General features: G+C 37.1%; 1 long non-coding RNA gene across 1 annotated transcript; it reads left to right on the forward strand.

Annotated features, from left to right (window-relative positions):
* The first annotated feature begins 744 nt into the window (after positions 1–744).
* Positions 745–21,579, forward strand: LOC100543590. Its single transcript, XR_796236.2, has 3 exons — positions 745–847; positions 19,835–19,948; positions 20,470–21,579. It is a non-coding gene; the product is annotated as an uncharacterized LOC100543590 (long non-coding RNA).
* The last annotated feature ends 2,070 nt before the right edge of the window (positions 21,580–23,649 follow it).

A 23,649-nucleotide genomic window follows, 5' to 3' on the forward strand; every position in this document is an offset into this window, starting at 1 on the left:
GTCTGTGAAACTAAAGTTTCATGTTAAGAATTTTTTTTATGTTGGTGAGACTAGTGGGGAAATTTCTTTTTCAAATTTTACAGTCTGTCTCCATTTAACATTTGTATTGTTACTGTGTGATGAAAGGATGAATAAGAAATACTGTACTTTTGTGAAATGTGCAACTTTGCCTAATTTGATTTTGTACTTCAAACTCGTCTCTATCTTATGTGTTAACATTTCCACCTTTCTTTATTCTACTTCTTCTTTGACCACCTTTGGTCAAGACAGGAGCCCATGCTTGTTGTATAGTCTGATACTGTGAACAAGCTTTTTGTAAGTTAATTATATAAATAACCAAATTTAGTGCATTTTACAGTACAGCTACTGAAGCAAACTGGATGGAGTGCTTTTTAATGACTGTATAGTCATTTGATGATTTTTATACTTGCCGTTTGAAGACAGTTTGGATATAGATTGATACAGAATTACTTTAAGTACTGCATATAAATTAAACATTAAGAAGGTAGATACAGACAGACTAAGCAGCTCAATTATAATCTTTGGTTATGCAGTTAATGCCTCAAGGACACTCCATCCATTTCATATCATATGGCCTTCTTTTGAAAGATGATCACCGGGTTCAAGTGACATTTCAGCATGGTAGGAAATTGCATAATTTATAGACTTTAAAAATGAATAACAGAAAACGGCTTTCCATAAATTAAATCTACTTCTCTTTTTTTCATCTCTCTCCTTACAGATTGGAACTCTGAAGGATTACTACCACTTTTACCATAGTAAAACAATTAAAAGGTCAGTTCTCTCAAGTAGAGGTACCCACAGCTTCATTTCAATGGAACCAAAGGTAAGAATATCCACCTATGTATTAGTGGCAAAAGCCTTTGCATATTTTATACGAAATATCATACCATGAGATGCTTACCTGAATGGTATATAGCATTACATGAACTGACACATAATCTGTTTGCTAAGGTTCTGCTTCCAATTAAAATGTAGTGAAGACAATACCATGCTATCAAGAGTGTGCTATTCTTGGATGGTAATGTCCAGCATATTCAGGAACAGTATAGAAATTTTCTTAATGTACTGATCACTGTGCTTTGCTTTTTTGCAGAAGCACGTGTAACTCTGTAAATCAATTTGAGGTGAAGATGAGCAATATAGGATGGTGTCAGTGCTTAGAAGAAAGGTTTTCATTTTTTTCCTGCTCTTTTTCTTTAGTATGAGGGATTAATATAAGAAAAATCTTTTCTGTGGTCTTTTTCGGTTTTTCCAATGATAATTTTAAGATCTGCTTGATTTATTTAAAAAATAATAAGAAGCTGTTTGACTGCTGAATGTATCTGTTCCTGTGAGAACCAAGACTGACTCATCCTTCCAACAGCACTGCACTTATAACAGGTGATGCTGCAAAAGGAAGGGAAAGTGTTCACATTTTCATCAGCACATACTGTTTCCCATGCTCCCAAAGCTTCAGCGGTTTACATGTATGTACAGGTTCACATGCACGTACCACCACAACTTTTTGCTGTTACACCGCTCTGTGCCAATGGCACCTGTCCCTGTTTACTGTGGCCAAAACTGAGAAGAATTCTGTGACACAGAGCAGCACAGAAATATGGCCATAATTTATTTTCCAGCATGTTCCATGCTTCAGCATTTAGATCTTGTCCCATATTCTGTATTCTGGGCTGCTGCATGTACAGGAGTCTTTCTGTCCAATTTCTGAATTGTTGTTAAATATCACTGCAATGCTGAGAAACCCTAGTGAGGGCTATGCAGGGTAGTCAGCCATGTAAATGATTCTATAACTGAAAAGAAGCTGACAGTCTAATACTGTGATCTAGTAACATGTTTGGTATTCACCTCTTTATTGCTCCACTGAATTCGTGCTTGGAAATTATTGTGCAGCCATAGACATGTCAAAATATGGACATGTATTTGTAGACCTAAAGCCAGTTTGTGTATATAACATTTCAGGATTATTGAAGTGGACTGGAAATTCAATTATATTGTATAAGCTGGACTTTTAAAAACAAACGGTTTAATCTTAAAAAAGGCACATCACATGGCTATGAGAATGTTAAAGGACTGGTATTATACACGATTATATTTATGATTGTCACTTTATCTAATGCCAATATTTGTGGCAGATTAGATGGCATGTGTATTTGTGAATAAGGAAACACTAAGGTTTGTGTATTTTCCAAATCATTTAATGATAGTTTACTTAATGCTTAAAATCCTCTCTATGTAATATGTACACACAATTGCTTGCTCTGTGCTTGCTTTAGATGTGAGTCACTAATTTGCTACTTTATGAAAATTCAAATGATGGAGTTTTTATTGAGGGGAAATTCCTTGCTTGAGTTACCTGTAGTAGTGGAAGCATTTTGGTATTTGGCATTTCTAAACTACTTATGTGGATTGTTTTTGATTTCACTGTCTGGCCATAAGAGGGAAGATAAATAGATATATTGGATATATTGGTAATATATCCAGTAATGTAAAATGCTGCTGTTACAGATTTCATTTAATGAATTGCTTTGATGATCTTTGGCTTGATCTTTCTTCTAGAAAGGAATCTTGACACTATTATAAACTGTATGAATATGTCCAACAGGGAACATAAACAGAAGGTGTGTATATTACACATTTTGTCAATTGTCTCAGCATTAAATGAACATTACTTTGCATTTAGATGAAAAGATAAAGGATGTGCAATGTAACGTGATTTTGACTGCTATCATACACATCTTTGCCTAGAAATACGGTAGGTTGTCACTCGGAGGTGAAATGGATCAGATAGTTTTAAGAAGAAATGTATTAGTGGGGTTTTAATGATACGTATCATGCAGAAAATTTGAAACATAGCTATCTCCACTGCACCTTTTCTATTCTTGGATATAATTGCATGGTGTTTTCTACATGTTGTTAGAAAAGCAAAGAGTTGTCAGTGTCAGGACAAAGATTAGTACCATTTGTCATAGCTAAGCTAAGCACTCAATGAAATCTACTACAGAGGATTCTGGTCTCTCCAGCTGATGTGATATCTGTCGTTGGCCTTTGGCAGGGGTCACTGAAAGCACCATGCAATGAATTGAGAGACTTTTTTTAGCTCTATAGAGTTTGCTCAGTAATATTATTTTGGTTACTTGTGAAACAAAGGGAGCAGAAATGAAATGGAATGGAGAAGACAGAATCAGTGCATAACTGAGAAGTATCATGAAGATCTAATTCAGATATGAAATAGATGAGTTTACTGCTGGCAGACTCTCTCCTGGAATCAAACTAATTGAGCATTTCCAAGGGAAGGAATGAAAAAATGTGATGCACCTCTGGGTTTGCACTAGTGGTGAAGTAATGATACACTAAGTGAAATGGAGGTATGAAAGTAGGATTGCAACCTTGCTGTGTAAGTCAAGCTTTATATCAATACAAAGCACATAGAAACTCCAGTGGAGTTTTTTCTGTCACTGGAAAAATTACAGTTCTGATGAAATATTATAGTTGAAGCACCTTACACATAACGATAATATGTGGAAGTTAAATGGACAGTATACATGTGAAGGCTGTCTTTTCATACAAGAAACTATTACGTGAGATGAAGAGTTTGTAGTGAAGGGCTGTGATAATTAAATTTGTGACTTGTATGGAGGAAAATGTCCCACAGAATCAAGTAGTATGAATGGCAAAGTAATAATCCTAGAGAAATAAAATTTTTAAGTGAATGCTGTTTTAAGATTGATAAAATGTTAAAATCTATATACATACAAACTCAAGTTTTTCTGTTTTGCTTATGAGGTTCTCATAATGCTTTGCATCATAACAGAAATCTAACAAAAAAATGTGGTGAATAAGCATGCTGCAAAGTCTAAAAATAATAATTTGACTTCTAGTAAAATACCACATTTACTAATAGGGAAATCATTTTACAGCATTAGTGTTTGTCAGTATGAACCAAGATGACATCTTACTTTTTTTTAAAATTTTATTTCAGGTAGGTTTATTTTGAGTTTGAATTCCTAGCTGCTGATGTAGATTCCCTCATCCTTTGAAAGTGAAAGATGTCCAGTCACACTTTCATTGAGAATAAGCATTTCAATAAGCAGTAAAGCTACCTAATTTCAGTTACCGTGGCTGAAATGTATTGTGCAGAAGCGTAATGCCTTTGTCACCTCTGCTCCATGATCTGAGTACCTGGTGGAAACATTGCCACCAATGGCCTCACCTAGCCATACACAGAGCAGTTCTGTATGACCTGGTGACCCAAAGCTTTTAGAATGTTCTACTTCTGCCATCATGAGCTCAGGATTGGTTGCAGCAGCACATAAAACATAAGCAGGCATATCTCTGAGGAGAAAACAACAAGCTGTCTGGGCAGCCCTCAGAGGATAAACAGTAATAGCAGAATCCTTCCCCTAATTCTGGTAGAATATTGTGGGTATTCATGAGAGGGCAGAGGGGAGCAGAGTGGGAGAAGCCGGGAGTAAATGTTTCATCATGTGGCTGTGTAGCAGGGGTTGTGCCAGTTCACTTTGCTAAATAATACCCTGATTTGGTGCAGGAGATTGATGGTTAAAGAGGTGGAGAAAGGATAGATTTCACCACAAGGTTATAGTTTTTTTTCATTTGGTAAAGAATATGCCACTGTTGTGGAGCCTGTCTTGGACAGCAATACATTTGATCACTAATTGGAATGTTTATTGCAAATAGGAAGAGGGTCAAAATTTTCAATGTGCATCATCAAATTGTGTTTTCCAATTGTTCATAAGTCTAAATGTGCTGAGATTGGAGCATGAGATTATTTAAGGAAAAAATAAAACTTCAAATTATTTGTGTTTGATGTGGAAGACACAAACTTCAGCAGCAGCAGGAATAAATAATTTTATTATCGTACTAAAATCCCAGTTTTAATAAGCAGACCTCTTGGACTGAAATCTTAGAGAAGCTCTTGATAAGAATGCTGTTATTGGGAAAGGTAGTGTTTCATACTGCACTGCTAAGTGCTACCTCATTCGAAAAATAAAAGATTTTGTTAGCCAAACAGAGCAACAGAAGTGTTAAACACTGGGACCAGGTGAGTTACTGATGTCTGCCTGGGTAGTTGTAATCTGCATTAGCACTAAGAGGTCAAAGAATCAATACTACATGGTAGTGAAATAATAAGAGCTGTCATGATGACTTCCATGTTTAGCTGGGGAGCTTAAGTTGGTTGGTAAGTAATGCAGTTATTTACCACTGCGGACTCTTTATTTAATTTCCTCAAAGAGCTTTTATGTGAGTAAGGCTTTAGCTTAGTCAAAATCAAGAATCAAACATAGTGTTTCAAGGAGCCAGATGCCAGTAAGTTAGAGCATGAACAGAATCACAATGTGTGAGAGGGCACAGGAACAACTCCCTTTGTTATCTGTCTCCAGAGTGCTAGAAAGTTTCATGTAAACATGAGCAAATAGACCTGCAGCTTGGATCTTTTTGTGGTGCTTTTTGAGATATAAGGGTCACAGCTCACTGAATCAAATCCTTCTGTAATTAGCACTGATCTAAGCTCATGTTGCTGCAAAGTTTGCATGAGGCAGTTGGTATTTTGTTAGTATAATAGTTATTGAACTACAGTCTGTGCCTGTGGCGTACTTTGTGTTAGCCTTACCATATTCTCCACCTGCAAAAATCCTTGGGAAGGTTTCTTCAGTGGGCATCAATGTGTTGTACCCTGCTCAGGCTGCAAGACAGCGTCAGGCTGATTTCCATTGGTGAGCCAGCATGGACTGCCATTAGCAATGTCACTAGACCTAGAAGAGAAAAGCATGGTGACAAACCCCAGTGTCCAGAGTAGTACTAGAGTCAAGCAGTAGCCGTGTCATAAAGTGAGTTTCTTCCTTGCCTGCACCAGAACAACACCAGAAGTATTGATGAAGGTGGAGTGAAACGCCTTGTTTTTCTGAGGAATGAAACAGAACAAAATAGTTCAGCTATAAGGAATGTTTAAAGATTATCTAGTGCAACTGCCTGACCTCTTTAGGCAAGCCGTGTCTTAGGGAATAGCAACCTAAAATGCGGTGTTCCTTTTCAGCATATGGGACATGTTTGGCTGTGGATAATGCAAACGCATCTCAAAGCTAAACATTGTGTGGCAGAAACCTAAAGATGAAAGGCTTAATCCAGAGCACATCTACATAGTCTCAAGTGAATGTACTGCATATGTGGCTGTCCCCACGCACTGTGCAGGCCAAATCCATTGCTGCTCTAGCAGGAGTTGATGGTTCTTCAATTAGAAAATTTTGTTGAGTAATAATGATTTCTTTTCATTTATCTGCAATAAGAAGAATTATTTAATGAAGTTAATCATAACGTAAAAGGGATTGAGGCTTATTTGTGAAATTTGTTAATGTCTAATTCTACTACAATTTTCATGTGATAGCTGACTTTTCTATTAGCACTTAAGAAACCCTCAGAAATAATCATGGCAGCTACCTAGTGAAATTACCTTTTGATGCTTTCTACTAAAAGCAGAAAAAAGGCCAATATGAATTTTGTGTAATACAGTTTTAGGAAAGAAAAATGAAAACAACTACTCTTAAATAATATTGAAATGTTTTTTTAATATAGTTTCATTACCTATACTTACTTCAGTTTTGTCTTAATTATTGCACCTGCCTCAAAGGGGTTTTGTTCCTTCTGCTCCTTAACTGCTTGTATATTTGAAAGGAATGTTAGATTTTGGAACATACTAATTTTCTGTTGACAAAGTCATTTTACAGAACTCTCTGGCAATGTCAATCTCTCTGTTAGCTGTTGGGCAAGAGTTAGAGATTAGTCTAGAGGTTTTATCTGGCTCAATTCCTAGTTAGCGTAGCAAGTGGTTTGAGGAATGAAAAGTAAATTCAGCAGAATGGCGTTCCCTTGCTATTTTAGTAGTTATTTTCTTAAGCTGGTATTGAGTTGGGCTGGGAAACTGGAAGACCAGTTTGGAAGTGGGAAGGTGTGGGGTTATAATTTTGACCAGTAGTGTGCTATCAAAACCTATTGCGTGAGACCTGGCAGCAAATATCCCATTCCATCATTAAATAATCTACAGAGATTGTGGTAGAGCTGCTGTTACAGTCTCTGTGCTTCATTGTCAATGAAAAAAATGGTATCAGACCCTAAAGAGGTAGGCAGTGGCTCAGCTATCTCTAAAAGAAGTAGCTAAACTCTCCTGAGACAAGAATATTCAAAATGAGGCAGATCATGTTGGTCTCTTGAGTCTGTTGACTCTGGACCTTCTGGTTTTGGAAAAGGAAAATTCAAAACACAAGATGAAATTAAAAAAATGCTATGGCCTAGAGCTTTGCAAGAGATTAACTCTATTAAGAAAAAATGCACAAACTGTTCTGAAATTTGTAAAGCAATGTGTGTCTTAAACATAAGCATTAATGACTTTTAAAATTAACTGGATTTTAGCTCAGAGCTGTTTAAAAATACTGGTGACTTTTCAGAAATTCTGTTCTTTGACCACTCTGCACTTGGTGAACTTGAGGGGCATGCCAACTGCACTCCTTCACTTTTACTTCAAGGCATGTGTTAGCCTGTAAAAGTATATTTTCAGTAAATATGTGAAGCAGAAGTTAGGATCACTGGCAGTATTTGTGACTACAGTCTAGATCATGTTGCAGAATTTAGTTTAGGACCTTTAAAATTACAAAGAAGTGTTTATTAGAAGGAAAACTCTGCTCAGGGGATACTTGCTGTATAGCAGGTATAGGGTGCTCTTTCAGTCTTTCCCTATGCTATTATAGGGAATAAATGTTTCTGAAATGTCTGTTATGCAGTGCTACATTTATAATTGGTTAGATTTAAGATTAAAAATTAAGTATCCCTCTTAAGTTTCTTGAATTTGAGGAAAAATCAGGGAAATCGGTTTTATAGATCTTTTTACTGTTACCTGTAGAAGTTCAATGGAAGACTGCCTTCTGGTATCTTAAAACCTAGATCTAACCTGTGTCCATGTGACAGTGGTCACAATTTCCATGTGCATTCAGTCTTTACTCAAACTGCGGTGCTCTCCCAGTATGAGCTGGAGTGCTCAGCCCCATTCAAAGTGAGACTTTTAATGAGGGGTGTGCAGTGCGTATACAGCAAGATCACACAGACTTGTGTAGCTCTATTTTTGTAGGTGTAAATGTTACGCTAAGAAAGAAAAAAGCCTAGAAAAGCGTATTACATTCTCAAAATTTAGGAACTGCTAAAGGATTTTGGTCAGCTTTAATGATGACAACATCACTCTTCATGAATTTATGTGTGAGCAATTTAAGCCTATAAGGTGAGTATTTCCTCAAAGCAGTTATAGTTGTGTAAGAGCAGAAGATCATAAAGGAAAATGCTTGTCAATCTGTAGTCTATATGTGTTGCTAAGTGATAATAACATTTCAATTTCTTTGTAGTTCCTATGGAAGGAATACTTTCTCCTCCATTTTTTTTTGACACAAAATGGGTTTATAAGTAAAAAATGATAGGGCAACTAAATGTTTCAAAAGAAGCATGGAGAATTAATGCTTTCATTTCTAATCTCTGTTCTAGTAGCTTGCCAGGGAAAACAGCATCTCTGACAGCTGCAATGGTCTCATGTTATACAAACTGTGGTTTTGCTGTCGTTAGAGACAGTTTTCATTGCTAGTGGCAGAGAGATAGCAAATTACTGTTCTGGCTGCTGGAGTATAAAGCTGCAGAAAGAGTCAGAAGAGGAGGAAATGCAGAGATATTAGTTTTGAACCAGAGAAAGATACATGGTTCCAGAACGAGTTGATCCTGCAGGCCCAAATGCCAGAATGCCAGATCAGAGAAAGAGAGGGATTGAAATAAAACACTATGGACAAGAGCATCTCAGAACAGACTGTCAGGAACAGACAGGAATGTGAAAGAGCAGCCTTTACACACCATTTCCTGAGGGAATCCAGCTTCATCTGATACTGATGAGATTGGTTATAGTGCAGGATATTCATAGAAAATGGATTAAAGTTGTGTTTTGTTTTCTTTTTTTCTCATGCATTTGGAAGATTTTCTGGCAGCAATATATGATCCTGATGTAGTGCATCAACATTTTTATGCATCTCTCTGACTGCTTCTGTCAGACAGGGCAACTACACTCAATTCCAGTGGCAGTTACCTCACCCAGATATTGTAAATTGTGAACAGCAAGGAAAGATGATACCCACAGATCATTTATCATATCAAGAGTTATAAGCAGAAAATAAAGAGCAGTACAGGGAGCTGGAAAGACAACTTCCTGCAAGACAGAGCAAAACTCTGCGCAATATAATTCCCCAAACTCTGCGCATATAACAACCTGTGTTCTTATGGGATCATTTTGAAAGGACAGTGTCTCTGGAACCTGGTCATTTTCCTTGGCTGGATGTTGTATTTCACATCAGCAGATCCTTAATCCAACTTGTGCTCTCTGTGGCTTAGAGGAGCTATGCCCTATGCGAAGCCCTGGAGCTTGGATGTATGTGGCCATCACCAAACCTCCTCATTCTGCAGGCAAGCAGGATCATGCTGGCAGTGGAGCACACACTTCTGCAAGTGTCACGTGTGTAGTGAGCACTCTGGATGCGTTTCTGGGGCAATGTTTTGATCTCGGTGTCACACAGAGCACTGTATGAATGCAGACAATATTTTAGTAAAATAAAACACTCTCACTCTAAATCCTTTCCCTATAATCCACTTTAAGCAGTCATATCTATTGATGTGTTGACTGTTGCTTGTATAAGCTGTGTTTAACCTAGATTATTGTTTTCCATTTTTTTGAGGGGGAATAAATTCCATCACTCTCATTAACTGAAATTCTTAATAAATATGGGGACCAGAATATAGATTTATCTTTGCTTTTGTGAAAGATCCAGATGAAAAATTTATTTTTAAGTACTTTTTCCAAACTCAGCATCAGTCCACTTTTCTCAATAACAGTTACAACAACTATATATGATAATATAATGAAGCCAGAATTTCTGAATTTTAGACAAGTTTCCATTTTCCAGGGTGTTCCTAAGAAACTGTTTCTCCAAAATACAGTTGCCAACAGACTCAAAGTCTGTAAGACCAAAAGGAAACATTGTGGTCATCCTGTCAAACCATCTTTGACCAGATGTCATATGGCTCCCTGGAACCAATTTCTGTTTGAAGCAGAATATAGCTTTTAGAAATCTTCCAATTTTAATGAAAACATTACAACAAAACACTGTTACCAACTGTGGAGTTTCCAAAAGTCTTTCAGTTGTTCCATTTTTCCTTTGTCTGATGTTATTTAGCTTCAACCTCTAGCCGTTTCCCATTGTTTGTTCCTCTCCAACAGGTTGGCAGCCTGCATACATGTTTGGATGCTGTAATATGAACACTTATAAGTTTCCCTTTCCCCATCTAGGAGGAACACCTTGAGAAACATTTCCTTCTATGTCTGTTTTTCTGTTAATCATTTCTGCGCTGCTTTCTGGAGTACATGCTGTAAGTACATGCAGTAAGCATGCATCCCTTGCCTTGAATGCAGGAAGCCGGCAGTGAGATTTGCCACCTGCTCAGTACACACGTAGGACAACCTTGCCTGTCTCACCCAAGTACAGTTTGCTAAGGTAATCTGAAGAAGGCATCATCTGAAGTTCCTGAAACTTCTGTTTGCAAAATGTTTGTGGTGGCAAAAGCACATCTCAGAAGAGGTCAAACAAAGTTTACCTTCATTTCAAAAGATGCATGTTTGCACACTTGTGAGTATTCATAGCCATCATGAAAAATCACATTTATGATAGATCATTTTAAAGTCTTTTTATCCCAACGGAAGTCCAAGTAGATATAACTCATAAAGCAGTGAGCTTTATGAGCTTTCAAACGACTTACACGGAAATTCTGGCAAGACTTACAAACCATACTGCAAATTCATGTGAGCAGTCTGACTGAAGATTGAAAAGCTTTAGTATATATACAATTAAAAATTCTGTCCCATAAATAAGAGCCGTGGAAAAAAGGCTTTTTATTTTGTTTTTCTCAATTTGTAATTTGAAGAGTGTTGTGAATTATGAGCATAAATCCCTGAGTGACTGCTCTTGGCACATTTCTCATGTCAGAATGTGCACAGGGACTGTCAGGGAGTAGCAAAGCAAAGATACTGCCCTTGTTTGACTCAAGGCTTTAAAATAAAGAAGAGCAGTAAACAGCAAGTTCATTAATCAAGTATCACTTTTACTTTTATGTGGTCTGACTTGAAGAAACTGAGAGATACCGCCTCACTGGAACCACTGTCAGCAGTTCTTGAGGTGTGGGAGTAGTACTTCAATTGAAAAAACATTTGTTTTCATTCAGCCTACTGGATGTAGGAAAGGAAACTTCAGTCCTTTTTCATTTGCCTTGGGGTCTGGACTGCACTGTTTCCTCAGGCTGGTTGCATGTGTCTTTCATAAGTAGCTCTGCAGATTATTTCAGGAGGTGATGATGATGTTTAAGAGATTCAGCAATCACTGTTTTCATAGCACCCAAATTCACTGCGAGCTGCAAGCTGGAAGAGTTCAAGACAGAAGGAACTGCACTGGAGCTTGAGCTACAAATAGAGGAGAAGAGAGATTAAACCAGCACAGGAATTTTCCTCTTTTTCTTTCTTTTTTCTTTTTTATTTTTTTTGCTTTGCTTTACAGTTTATGCAGGAGAGATGATGTTAAAGACTCTTTTGGGAGATGTGAGTAAGAGGACATACATACTTTCATGGCCATGAAAGAAGTAGAAGTCCTCAAGTTGTGCCACAAAGGCATTTGAGATGCCAAAGAGCTATTGACATGGTGTGAAATATGTAAATAAGTCACTGATATTCCATAAAGAACAAAACCCAGTTATCTTCAATATTTTGCAACTCTAAAACTGAGGCATGAGATAAATATTTTGACCCAATTTTGAATTCTAAACATGTACTTTTATTACACACTAGGAATAGAGTGGGTTCAGGAAAAAAACCTAAAAAAGATGATTTTTTATGATAAAGAATATAGTTACAGTAGCAGTACCGAGACAATAAAAACCTACAAATGTGATAAACTTTTCATGTGGCTTAGAATACTCTGAGAACAAAAACTGCTTGACTTGGTATTTACTATATGCGTTGTGATGGAGATTTTCCATAGAGGATATGTGTCGAAGCATTCTATGTTGGCAAAAATGCTGAGCAAAAGTACAGGAAATAAACTGAATAGTAGAGGATAGTTTCTCCTTTTGTAGAGAGAAGCACTACTGTATAGGGATGATTTCAAAGAGATTTTGGCTAGTGAGGAGAATACTCTGGAAAAGCATCCAATGTTTGCTTTTGTTGAGACTGGTAGAACACTTTTGTACATTATATACAACTTAATTCTGAAATACTTTTACTACCTCAGCAATTCTCACTGTATTTGGTAACTTGAAGTGGATATCTATGGTGGTAGAAGCCACAGCAAACCGTGGACTGATTTGCACCTTTGGAATTGCTCTGGTATTTTTGACATTTGGATTTGACCCAAATTTGTATTCCTAAGAATTCATTTTGTAAATGACTTAGGGCCAACTGAAATTAGCATGTACAGATGTCTGAAGTTCATCATTTGTGTTAAGAGTTGCAAGGACTACTGTAAGGAAAGAAAAAATCCATTAGAAGTTTATACCGTTTTTTATTCATATATATCATTGTCATAACAGCAATTCAAGCTTAAACCTCAAGATATATCAACTGCAAAATGTTAGACTCCAAAGCTAATGAAGTTTAGAGAGTTTAAAGATTTATTCTCTTGTAGATGCTGCATTTAGTATCAGCCTTTTATGAAGAAGATGTGATTGTAGACCTAGGCTAGATGAAGTCATAGTATATCAGTTTACATTTGGAGTGATGTTAGTACTAATTCTCACAGTGTATTGGAATTCCAGATTATTATAGTGTCTCAAGACCATGTACACTTACATTGTATGTAACAACGTAAGAAGATATCAGTTATAGTGATTTTTGCTTTGTTTTTATAAACTGTGTTCCCATATAACTCATGAGTTATTATGAGGGGAACTGTGTGAACCAAGGTGGTAAATATTAAAGTGCACTGTATAAACAAGAGAATTACTTTCAAGCTGATACAGCAAAGATTTTTCCTGACTTATCCATGGCTGAGTTACCTTAGAAACAGAACCAGAAGCATCTGAGCTGGCTCTGGCACTTCTGTCTGCAGGAGAGAGAATCCCCTGCTGCCTGAGAGACACTGCCTGGGACAGCCAGTGCTAGGGACTGCTACTCGTAGCCACCTGGCTCCCTGTAACTCATTCTCAGCTCTGCTGCAAAGCTGCTATATGATGGTCATTCTGAGTTGTGATTTACTCAAAAGTCTGCTGTGGCACAGGTGGAAGAGACAGGCAAAGGCCACGGTCATGTTCCTTCTACACCTGTTGCATTCACATCTATGAATAGAAGATATGCAGAGATTTCCCCAACAAGAGATGATGTGGGTAAGTGATGTGACAGATGTGACAGAATCCTTTTGCTTCTGCCACTTCCATTGTTGCCTGCCTTTCCAGTAGGATATACATCCTGGCTGGCAGCAGACATTCTGAGCTCCTTCAGAATTTCAGTGTGGTGCCTGCCTTTCCTAGCATAATAATAACAGTTCACCTGGCAGTGAACTCTCATGGGACAGGGAAGGTGTATTGCTGTCCCTACTTGGGCTGTGCACTTTTCTCTTGTGTTCCTTCCCTACTTATTCCTCCCAAGTCTTGCTCTTAATACAAGAGACTTCACTGCCACGTGCAGCTGGAGGCGGAGTTGTGTTGACTCTCGTGAAGAGTTCTGAGATCTGGAGATGGAGAGGGTAAAAAGGAAAGACAGTTGGCATTTCAGATCTGTTTGCAAGCACAGCTCTGGATAGGGGTACCTCAAGTATGTGGAAGTATGCCTGAGTGCTGTAATAGGTTACTTTTGTGTAGCAGAATAGGTAGAAACCACTTAATTCATATCAGGACTGCCTGGCTTTTCTGTGGTCATGAGATGAAAAAAATATACATTGAATTTCAGCTTTGTTCCATAGGTCAGGCTGCTGTAGTTTTCTCTGCAGTTGTGCAAGATGTGTTTCTTTGTGCAAAAGTAGTAATTTCAAGTGTTCTCTGCGGCTTTCTCTCCTTTTCTGCTTTTCTTTCTCTACCCAGCCTGTCTTAAAATCTTTTTTTTTAAATGTTGCTTTAATTTAGATTACGTGTAGCATAATTACGACAACTGCTTTGATTGTGGATTGTCTTTGACCCTTGCAGAAGAAGCACATGGTCAATCAGCGAGAATGCATCACTTAACACTGCTGGATTCATTGACTTTTTATCCAACTTTAGACCCCTGCAGTTTGTGAAATGGCATCCGCAATAATTTTCCAAGCTCTTGACCTATGTCAGCAGCTTCTTTATCCAACTGTCTTCATCTATTTTTATGTGCAAATTGACTGCTGCTACTGTGAATCAGAGCATACTGATAGGTTAGGAAAACAGCCTGCTGTTCAATTATTTAAAAAACATGCAATTCCTCTTAAGCGGAACAATCCAGCTTTAGGAGTCTCACTTCTATGGCTGCCCATCAGCAACAGGAGGTGTGCCAGTGGCCTCCCCAGCCCTCCTGCATTGCTGAGTGATGGCTTCAGTCTCAGCTCTTCCATGGCCAGGTTGTGTTACTTGGAGATTGGCATATCCTCCTACACTCCTTAAGTCCTGATTTTTTTTACTTTTTGTTTTCATTAGAATGTGAAATACAAGTGGAGAGTGTTGTCAAATTGTGTGTTAAGTAGAGCCTGTTACAGAAAATTTAATGTTGGTAATAACTCATAACTGACTGCTTCTGCTACCATAAGCAGTCGAAACCATTTTTCTCTTACATCCCACAATGGGCCAGGCACAGTCTTGGTTTCTCTCTCTGGAAGTGCCACTCTCTCTCCTGTCCTTTCCTTCAGCCTGGGTCTCACGTAAACGTCAGCACTCAGTGTTTAGGAGTGGAGGCTGAGGTGCAGCAGGTGCAGTGTGAAGCCATCCCAACAGAGAGCAGGTTGTTGCATAGTTTAGTGTTACTCCTTTTGCTCATTCAGCCTGACTCCATGCAGATTCATTGCTAGCTTAGTGATACTTTCCATGCGCTCTGAGTTTTCTGTCCTTTCTTTCTCTTTATAATGTTCATCTGACACTTGCTTTCATTTTAGCTGAGCAGGAATTTCTAATTTCTTAGAGGTGCAGGACAGACTGAAGTGAATGATGCTGTGATTATGTTTGAGAGTGGCACCTTCAGCAACTCCTTTTCCTAAACTGAATACTCACACCTTTTTTTTTTTTAATTCTGCAATGTAAAAATAATAGATTTTGATGTGAAATGCATAGATTACTCAGAGTTAGGGTGTTCCTTCCCTGTGCATTCTTTCCTCAAAATGGAAAGGAATATGCCTCCAACTTGCTTTTATACCTTCTCTTTTTTAATGGTAACATTTTCACATGCTGGACTTGACACATTTTTAATCAATTTGAAAATATTTATTCAAGCAGACCTCCTCATGACATATTTGAAAAACAAAGTAAGTGCTGTTTCACAAGGTTGTCTAGTGTTTGTATTTTAAAAATCACACTGCTTTGATAATAGGTGGTTTTTTTTTCCAGCTTATTAAGTTTTCGCATTTGTTTTTCAAGGTTTTTTTCACAGTTTATTACAGTAGAATTCTTACTGTTGCATACATACATGGGGCTGCTTTTTTGTGAATTCTGTTAAATAAATAAGAATGAAAGTTGTAGAAAGCAGTTCTGTTTCACATAGAGATAACATTTCATTATATTCTTTATGCCTAAAGAGAAAGCATGATGTACTAGAATAAGCTCAGAGCAGCTTTTATTCCATGGCATTGTTTCATGCAGGTCTGTGAAGAAGAGCTGTGTTGTGTATAGAACAAACCTATGAGTGAGGAGACTGGAAATGATGATTTTTTATTTATTTATTTATTTATTTATTTTATTTTTTTAATTTTTAAATTTTTTTGGAATGGTTTGGTCTCCAATCTGGCTTGGCTTTGATTTCTAGACATTCAGGAAATGCAACTTTCAAAGCTGAAGTCAATGGGAAAATGTGCACTGTTCCCCCTCAGCAAGTGTGACTTTATGGAAATGTTAAAATGCACCTCATTGTTCGCATAGAGTCTCCTTTTGGCAAAAGATGGGAATCTGTATAATCAATTACTTCAGAGATTTTCCTTCAAGGTCTATAGTTTAGGAAGTATAGAAACTTCTTAAAAGAAAATATTTTATTTTTATACAAATTCTTATACAAATGAGCTCTTTTCATACTAAATCAAACAAATCCAAGATATACCAGGCATTTGACAGTGACATGTGCATGAATACCCATAAAATACTCAAAGGAAATACTAAAATAACTGCTGAGTCTTGACCTAGTCTTCACTGATATAACCCAGTAATTGTACAGTGTAACTTAGACTGAAGACTACTGGCAAGTTTTTCTCTTCAGTTTTCAAAGAAAATAAGCCAGCCTTAGAGTTCAGTAGAGTGTTCTATTTCTGTAGCAGTGATATTTTCTGTAAACTAAGCTTTATGCACTGACTTCTCAAATGAGAAAAGGGGTTTCCTGGAATGTTTTAAATTACATCCTAGGTGGGTGTATCAGCGCATCCTCAGTATAAAAACAGTTACTAAGCAGAGCCTGACTGAAGCTGTTTGATAAAAATCATGCAGACAAGGCTATACCCAGGACTGTGATCAAGCCTGCTCTATTGCTTAGATTTACTCTGGCTAGCATCCTGCACTGTCTCTCTCAAGACAGTACACAGTCACTGTATCATAACAGTCATTTTGACTCCCTCTTCCCCTTCTATTTAATTGGATATCTGCAGGTGCCCAATGTGAGTCCTCCTGGTGTATATCATATCTATGATTACGGAGCTGCCCGTGCTATCCTCCTATGTGCATTCTCATGCAAACATTCTATTTGCATAAATCTCTATTTGAATGAGACCTAACAGCTATTTTAGTTGTAGTAATTTTACATGTACATGAAATTGTCATTAGGCCTTATGGGAAGAGTTACATTTCTTTTTCTGGCATTGGGTCTGATTGTGCATGCTGTACAGTCCTTCCGCAGAATTACTCTTTCATACGTTTTCCCTAACTTTTCTGGGAGCTGAGGAAACAGGAATTACAGGCAACATCCAGCATGTTTTAGGGGCAGGCTCTGTGATAAATACATGATCTGTAGAACAGTCACTTCATTTTATTGTTAAAAAGTGGTATGTATCTATCTGTACATCACTAAAATCTTAACCATCAGTTATGCTGGCTTGCATATTATTGCATATTAAATCAGATGATCCAAGCTCCTGTACAAATACATGCTTGTACAGAAATATTTATATATATGCATATACAGATTTATTTGTCTTATTATTGTTCATATTAACTGGAATGGTACACTGAGACAGTATTTGTGATTGTTAAACTAAAGGACTGTCCATTAAGTGTTCTCAGTAATGTTATCTGGCATAACAGGAAAAGAGAGAATGAATTAATTGTTGGGGTTTTTTTGTTGGAATAAGAATATGGATGTTCACTCTCAGCGAGTACTATGATGCCTTTGCTGTTTATCTTTTTAACAATCAGTAGATATTTACAGCTGAATAGGCAGTAAATAAATGGAGAGAACATATTTTCACAGTGGCTGCTGAAGAGTTTTGCAGTTTGTCTTGTGAGGAAAACCCCTCCCATTCTTACATATATCTCATGATAAGGTTTCAAAGATGGAACTGTATAAGCCCTGAAAATCATATTTGATTATTCAGACACTTTGTTATCGGTTGCTAAATACTAGCGTAAAAGAATCGTGGTCCATGGTTTAAGGCAATCCAGGCAGCTACTGAGTCAGGAATCAAGTTGTATATTTGGATGCCTTTCCTCCGGCTTCAGATGTGATGGGAGGGCTGGGCCACCTGCAAGGGAATAAACTTTAAAGAAAAAAAAGCTGTTGTGAGGGTCTGAAAAAGAGACCATATATTGGCAGGAGGTGACAAGGAGATAGGGTTCATTAAATGTCAGTTATAAATCAGCCTTTTTCATGGAGGAGAGATCCGTTTAAGAGGGATGTTGATCACACTTTAAAGCAGCATCTTCAGTCCTTTGGCTCTCCCTCTTTTAGCCTCTGGCGAGATACGCTCTACATCTCACAGTCCTCTAGAGTCCACTGCATGGCATACAGAAGGCTGAGTGGGTGTCCATTGGATAGAATCTCTGGATCTCATAAGATCGGAAGGGGGCAGCCAGCTGTCAGATCATCAAGAGAGTGTCCACCAAGATGGATTGCAGCTTGGTCTGGATGAGGAGCGGAGTAATCATGAGGAAAAGGCACTCTATCAAATACCTCAATTTTCTCTGAAAAGGATTTACAGTGGTTAATAGAAGAACAGAGAAATGGATTTCTTCATGAACATTACCTCATAATTTTGTCTTTTTAAACCAGACAATTTCTTCACTAGTAGAATACTCTTGACCCTGAAGTTGATTCTTAAGAAAGGGAAAAACACAATTCTACTTTCTAAAGGAAACCATGAAAACCATATGGTAGCAATGGTAGAGGTAGAGACGGTATGGATCTCAAGCAGAACTTCCACCAATGTCAGTGGACATTTCTCTCGAAGGACCTCATGATTTGAAGCTGAACTTCAGATACAGTAGAAATTGTCCTGCCACGGAAAAATGTCAGTACTGTCTCTGACAAGTGATAAAGAGAAATATGTGAGCTGAAAGTGAACTTATTCTATATATATGCATGTATGTGTGCATACATAGATATTCATGAACAGCAGAAATAAAAGGGTGAAGATTTGGCTGCTAAGAGGAAATGGCTGTCTTGCATGGGAAGAGGTGAATTCAGTTTTTATAGTTATATCCTATGAAACAATTCAGCGAAAATATGAAGTGAGATATGTATGTAAATATAACCTCTTTTTTTTTCTAAGTGGATAGTTATACTGTTCACATTCATAGAAACTAGCTCCCACTTAGACTAGCTAATGCCAAAATGCCTGCAGTCCTGTCTGCTGTAAGGCTGATGTCACTTTCAGTCTTGCTCTTTCTGAGTGTGTTTTGAATCTATGAAGAGGTATCTGACAGAAAATAATCTGATTTTAAGAACTATGCTTTTAACTCTTATCTTTGATGCTTCAAGTTCTTTTTGATGTTGTTATAATTTGACCTTTTGCTCAATATCTGTCTTTTTTCCCTGTACTAGTACTTTGCACAAAATTATGTTCTGGAGCACCAGGTAGAGAGAATCTTGACACAGAGTTACTCTACTAAAAATACATTTTAATTCTGTTGTATTCTCTCCAAGCAGTGTTTAGATATTAGTTAAACAAAGTATTTTAATATTTTATTAGAAGCTTTTGTTCTCAGAAACAGGCTTAAAATAAAAAATGGTCAGAAGTGTAGTTTATTTCTCCTTGTGATCTACTGTTATACTTTATAAAATTAGTTTTATAAATTTGAAAAAAAGTTCAATTCTAATAATGAGAAAAAATAACATCATTCAAAAGATGATTGCAAATGAAATTGTTCTAGGAGGAGATATAAGTAGTTGTTCAGGGAGATTTGTAGCACTAACAAAATTGCGCTTATTCCCTAGTGAACCATAGGCCAAGGTGAGCTGTGCATTTCTACTGCCAAAATGAACACTTTAACATGAAATATGTCTTTGAGTCAGGTAATGGGAAACTTCCCAAGATTTCACACATTTCTTGATAATCTCCATGAAACCCTAACACTTACCAAATGTTTTCCTGGTTGGCAGGTGGAGTGGATACAACAGCAGGTGGTTAAAAGAAGGATAAAGAGGGATTATAAACCTGGAGGTACCCAATCCACTTATTTCAATGATCCCAAGTGGCCAAGCATGTGGTACATGGTAAGTACATAATGGGTCATTGGCTTTATTTCATGCTAGCATTTAGCTGTCTGCTGTGATGTTTTGAAACAGGGCAAAATAGCATGTTCAGAAGTAGCAAATTTACTTTTTTGAATGTAACTAATGAGGGTCTGTAAACTCCTTGCAGGTATTACAAGAATTCCCGGGGAGCTCTGCAATAGGAAACATTTATTAATGCATTTCATTCATGAATGCTTCCTATTGCAAGATGTCTTGGGAATTATTTATTAGAGGATAAACTTTTAGCAGTGAGAAGGGAAGGAACTTGGCTGCAATCTATGGGAGCAGTGAAACCACTTGTTTTCAATGTGTCTAATTCACTGTCTCAGACATTAATGTGATACAAATATGTTTTGAAACAGGAGAAAAGAGCCCCAAACACTATCTGGTCAATGTTGTAATTATACTCTCTTTAGTAATGAACAATTGCATTTTTAAAGTAAATGGATTGTTTATGCTGCTTCCCGTCTGACAAGAATTCTTCTTTGCTGTACTCACAGCTAAAGCCTGGAGTGGAACTCCTTAGCAACCATATTATCCTCATTGCACCTATGAGGGTGCAAATGAAAAATTCATACCTTTGGTTATAGGAAGAGAGAAGTAACAAGTTAGGCAATTGAATCCAGCTCCCCATGATGGATACTACGGACTTGAAAATTTTCCCTGCTATTTTGCTGTCATAGTTCTCAGTATTTGCATCTTGTTTTTAAACTGTCTCAACTTTGTCACTGGCAGCAGGACACTCAGCGAGGAAATTATGCCTTTTTGGCAACAATTTTCCTGTAGGTAGACACTATCTTTTCAGGTATTTTATTAATTTCAAAACATTAGTGTATTATTTCATTTGAATGAGCAAGTTTGTTCTAAAAAAACATTACATTTTTTTAAAATATTTCTTTTTAACATTCATTTCGTTCTGGCTTGTAGTTTCATTGTTGCATGGATTGAAAAAGAAACAAAAAAATAATGTAAGCTTGAAGTAGTTTGAAAACCAATTGTTGTTAATAAACAGAAGTAGTCAAAACTCCTCACCTTCATTATCTAACACATATGAGCATGTCACCAACCAGAAGTTTCATCTCTGTCTTTAAATGAAAGACGAAGTACAAATTTGAAGGAAATAATAGCAGTGAATCAAAAGCCCACTGGTATGGTTAATGTTAGCTCATGTAACATCTCCTTTGCATTCCTAGCTTTGCATGCAAGTTTTTTTGTGTGTCACTGTGGCTTTCTGGTGGAATTGGATTCATGTTTTTCTTGTTTTCTTTTGTTTCAAATTGATAAGCAGTTATAACAGTTACCTGTAGTTTCAGGAAGACATCAGTCTCTTGTTTGTAAGTCAGTTGTGTTGCCTGGCCACATTGTTTCATAAACTCGTCAGGGCAAGAAAGAAAGTTTGGAGTTTGTTGTGTATAACTTTGAGAGTACTTTCATTTCTGCACCTGTGTAAGAGGGACCTCAACTTGGAAACACTTCAGGACTTCAGGACTGACATGGTTCATTACAGATATCCTCATATAACTGTATTTGTGATTGTAACCATAGCTACTTTTGTTAATCCGGTTATCTTTATTAGTTGAAGAGAAAATAAAGGAATTGGAGATTAGTTAATGGTGTCAGTCATTGCTGTGTCAGAAAGAGGTTTTTAGGTTGCTGGCTGCAGGTGTGTTATTGAGAAAGTAATAAAGTATTATCATGTACAGGTTTGCATTTTGATTAATAAGTAACTTCCTTGTGGTTAAGATTGATACCTTTGGCCGTTGAACTGGTAAAATCTTCAATAGAGCTGTAAATGTAGTTCACATTTGTTGACACAAGAACTTTTATTCAAAGATTTCATCAAACAAAATATAATTAATGTTTTTCTTGTCCAAATTTTCTTCACATTGATCTCTCCTAGAAATAACACATTTTTGTTTGTGTGAGGTCAATGACAAGAACTTACAAGGGGAATTCAGGCCTGTTTTGGATCATTACAAAGGTGAAAAATATCTCTCAGGAACTTTTCCATAAGCTAATTAAAAGGTCTTCTTTTTATAGCTCTATTTTTTCTCAGTTTAGTCTAGAAACATTCCTAGAAAGTGTAGAGAAATTAGAAATGTAGATATTTAGCGCCTTACAGTTCATAGGATCCCAAAGCAGACAGAACATCCAGAGCCACTCATCAGCTAAAGAAGTATGCATGTACTTTTTCATTGCTACAGAATTAGCTACTGAGAAATAACTTCTTTCATTGCTTTCTAATACTTAAATCAAGGGAAACATATTTTGTCTTGCCTCACTCAGAGCAATGAAAGCTGGGGAAAAAAACATCTACTTGCTCATGACCTCTGATATTTTGGTATCTGTGTTAAGGGTAAAACAGAATCTTTTCATAGATCAAGTAACACACAAAATTTCACGCGACAGTCACTGTACAACTACTGTTTGAAAATGACTTACAGACTTGGTCCAACTTGCTTAGAATGATACCAAAGAAATAAAAGGTAGGATGGTTAGTAGTTAAAATGCCTTTCCAAATATTGAGTCAGGGGGAAGCTAAGTCCTTCATGCCACACCCAGAGCTCCAGCTAGTTTTCTTTTGTTACGTTCCTTCTGTTAAATTTCTTCTCTTCCACTGGTGTTGACCAAATAACCTGTTTGTCAATAATTGGATGAACAATATATATAATCTGCTTGTGTAACTGAAAGAGGTCAAAGTCAATCCTAAAATCCTACTGCTATCTGAAACTGTTTTACTTAACCTGTAGTAACAAGTGTGTTTGGAATGACTAAAGAGGAACTTTGTGCCTAACTGATTTCACTGACAGTTGGTTTAATGAGTTTCCTTCTCTTGCTTGCATGGAAAAAATGGTCATAATAAATACAGGTGACTGTAAAAAAAAACACAAATATATAGGAAGATGTGGTGAATACAACCACTATGACTCACTTAAAGAAAGTTACTAGTTTTCAGTCATGGTACTCTCTTTGCTGACTCTTCTTTCCTACTGCTTCAGAATACCTTAGTTACTGTCAGGAAAAGCTGGAGTGAAAAGCACAGAAGTGCTACCTTCTGCAGCTGCAGTCTAGCTCTGCTGTTATGCAGGCTCTCATTGCATAGTTTTGTAAAATAGAAAATAACTAGAATAAATTAATTTAACCATTAGTTATTTTTTAACAAGCCATAATTAGACTACAAAGATACAGACTATGCCTTCGCAGTCAGTTCAGGAAAAAGTCTTTTTCAACATGGATCAAGTTTAATCCTCATCAGTACTGTTATCATCCATTCTATTGTTAATAATAATTGCTATTGCTGACAGGATTCTCTAATTCGGAGAAAAAGTTTCCATTTCTTATTAGGCTCATTCTGTTCTGCATGGCCTAGTTACTGCTACACAGGAATTGAATATATAAGAAGATATTACTGTAGAACTAAGAATTCACTGGAAGAGAAGTACAGTGTTTTGAGCTGTGAGGCTGGAGGGAGAGGCACTGCTCTGTAGAGTGCGTAAGAATAAATAAGATAGTTAAAGTGTATCAGCCAAATATCTTCTTATGCTGGATGCTACTGCATGAGCGAACAGGAAATGGGAAGAGGTAACTCCCTGCAGCTGGAGAAGACATGGCACTGTCAGAGAGAAGCATGGCAAAACTGCCATTTGCAATTTGTCCATTGCAATGTATATCACTAGAGT

Source organism: Meleagris gallopavo, chromosome Z (genome assembly GCF_000146605.3).
Source record: "Meleagris gallopavo isolate NT-WF06-2002-E0010 breed Aviagen turkey brand Nicholas breeding stock chromosome Z, Turkey_5.1, whole genome shotgun sequence".
NCBI lineage: Eukaryota > Metazoa > Chordata > Aves > Galliformes > Phasianidae > Meleagris > Meleagris gallopavo.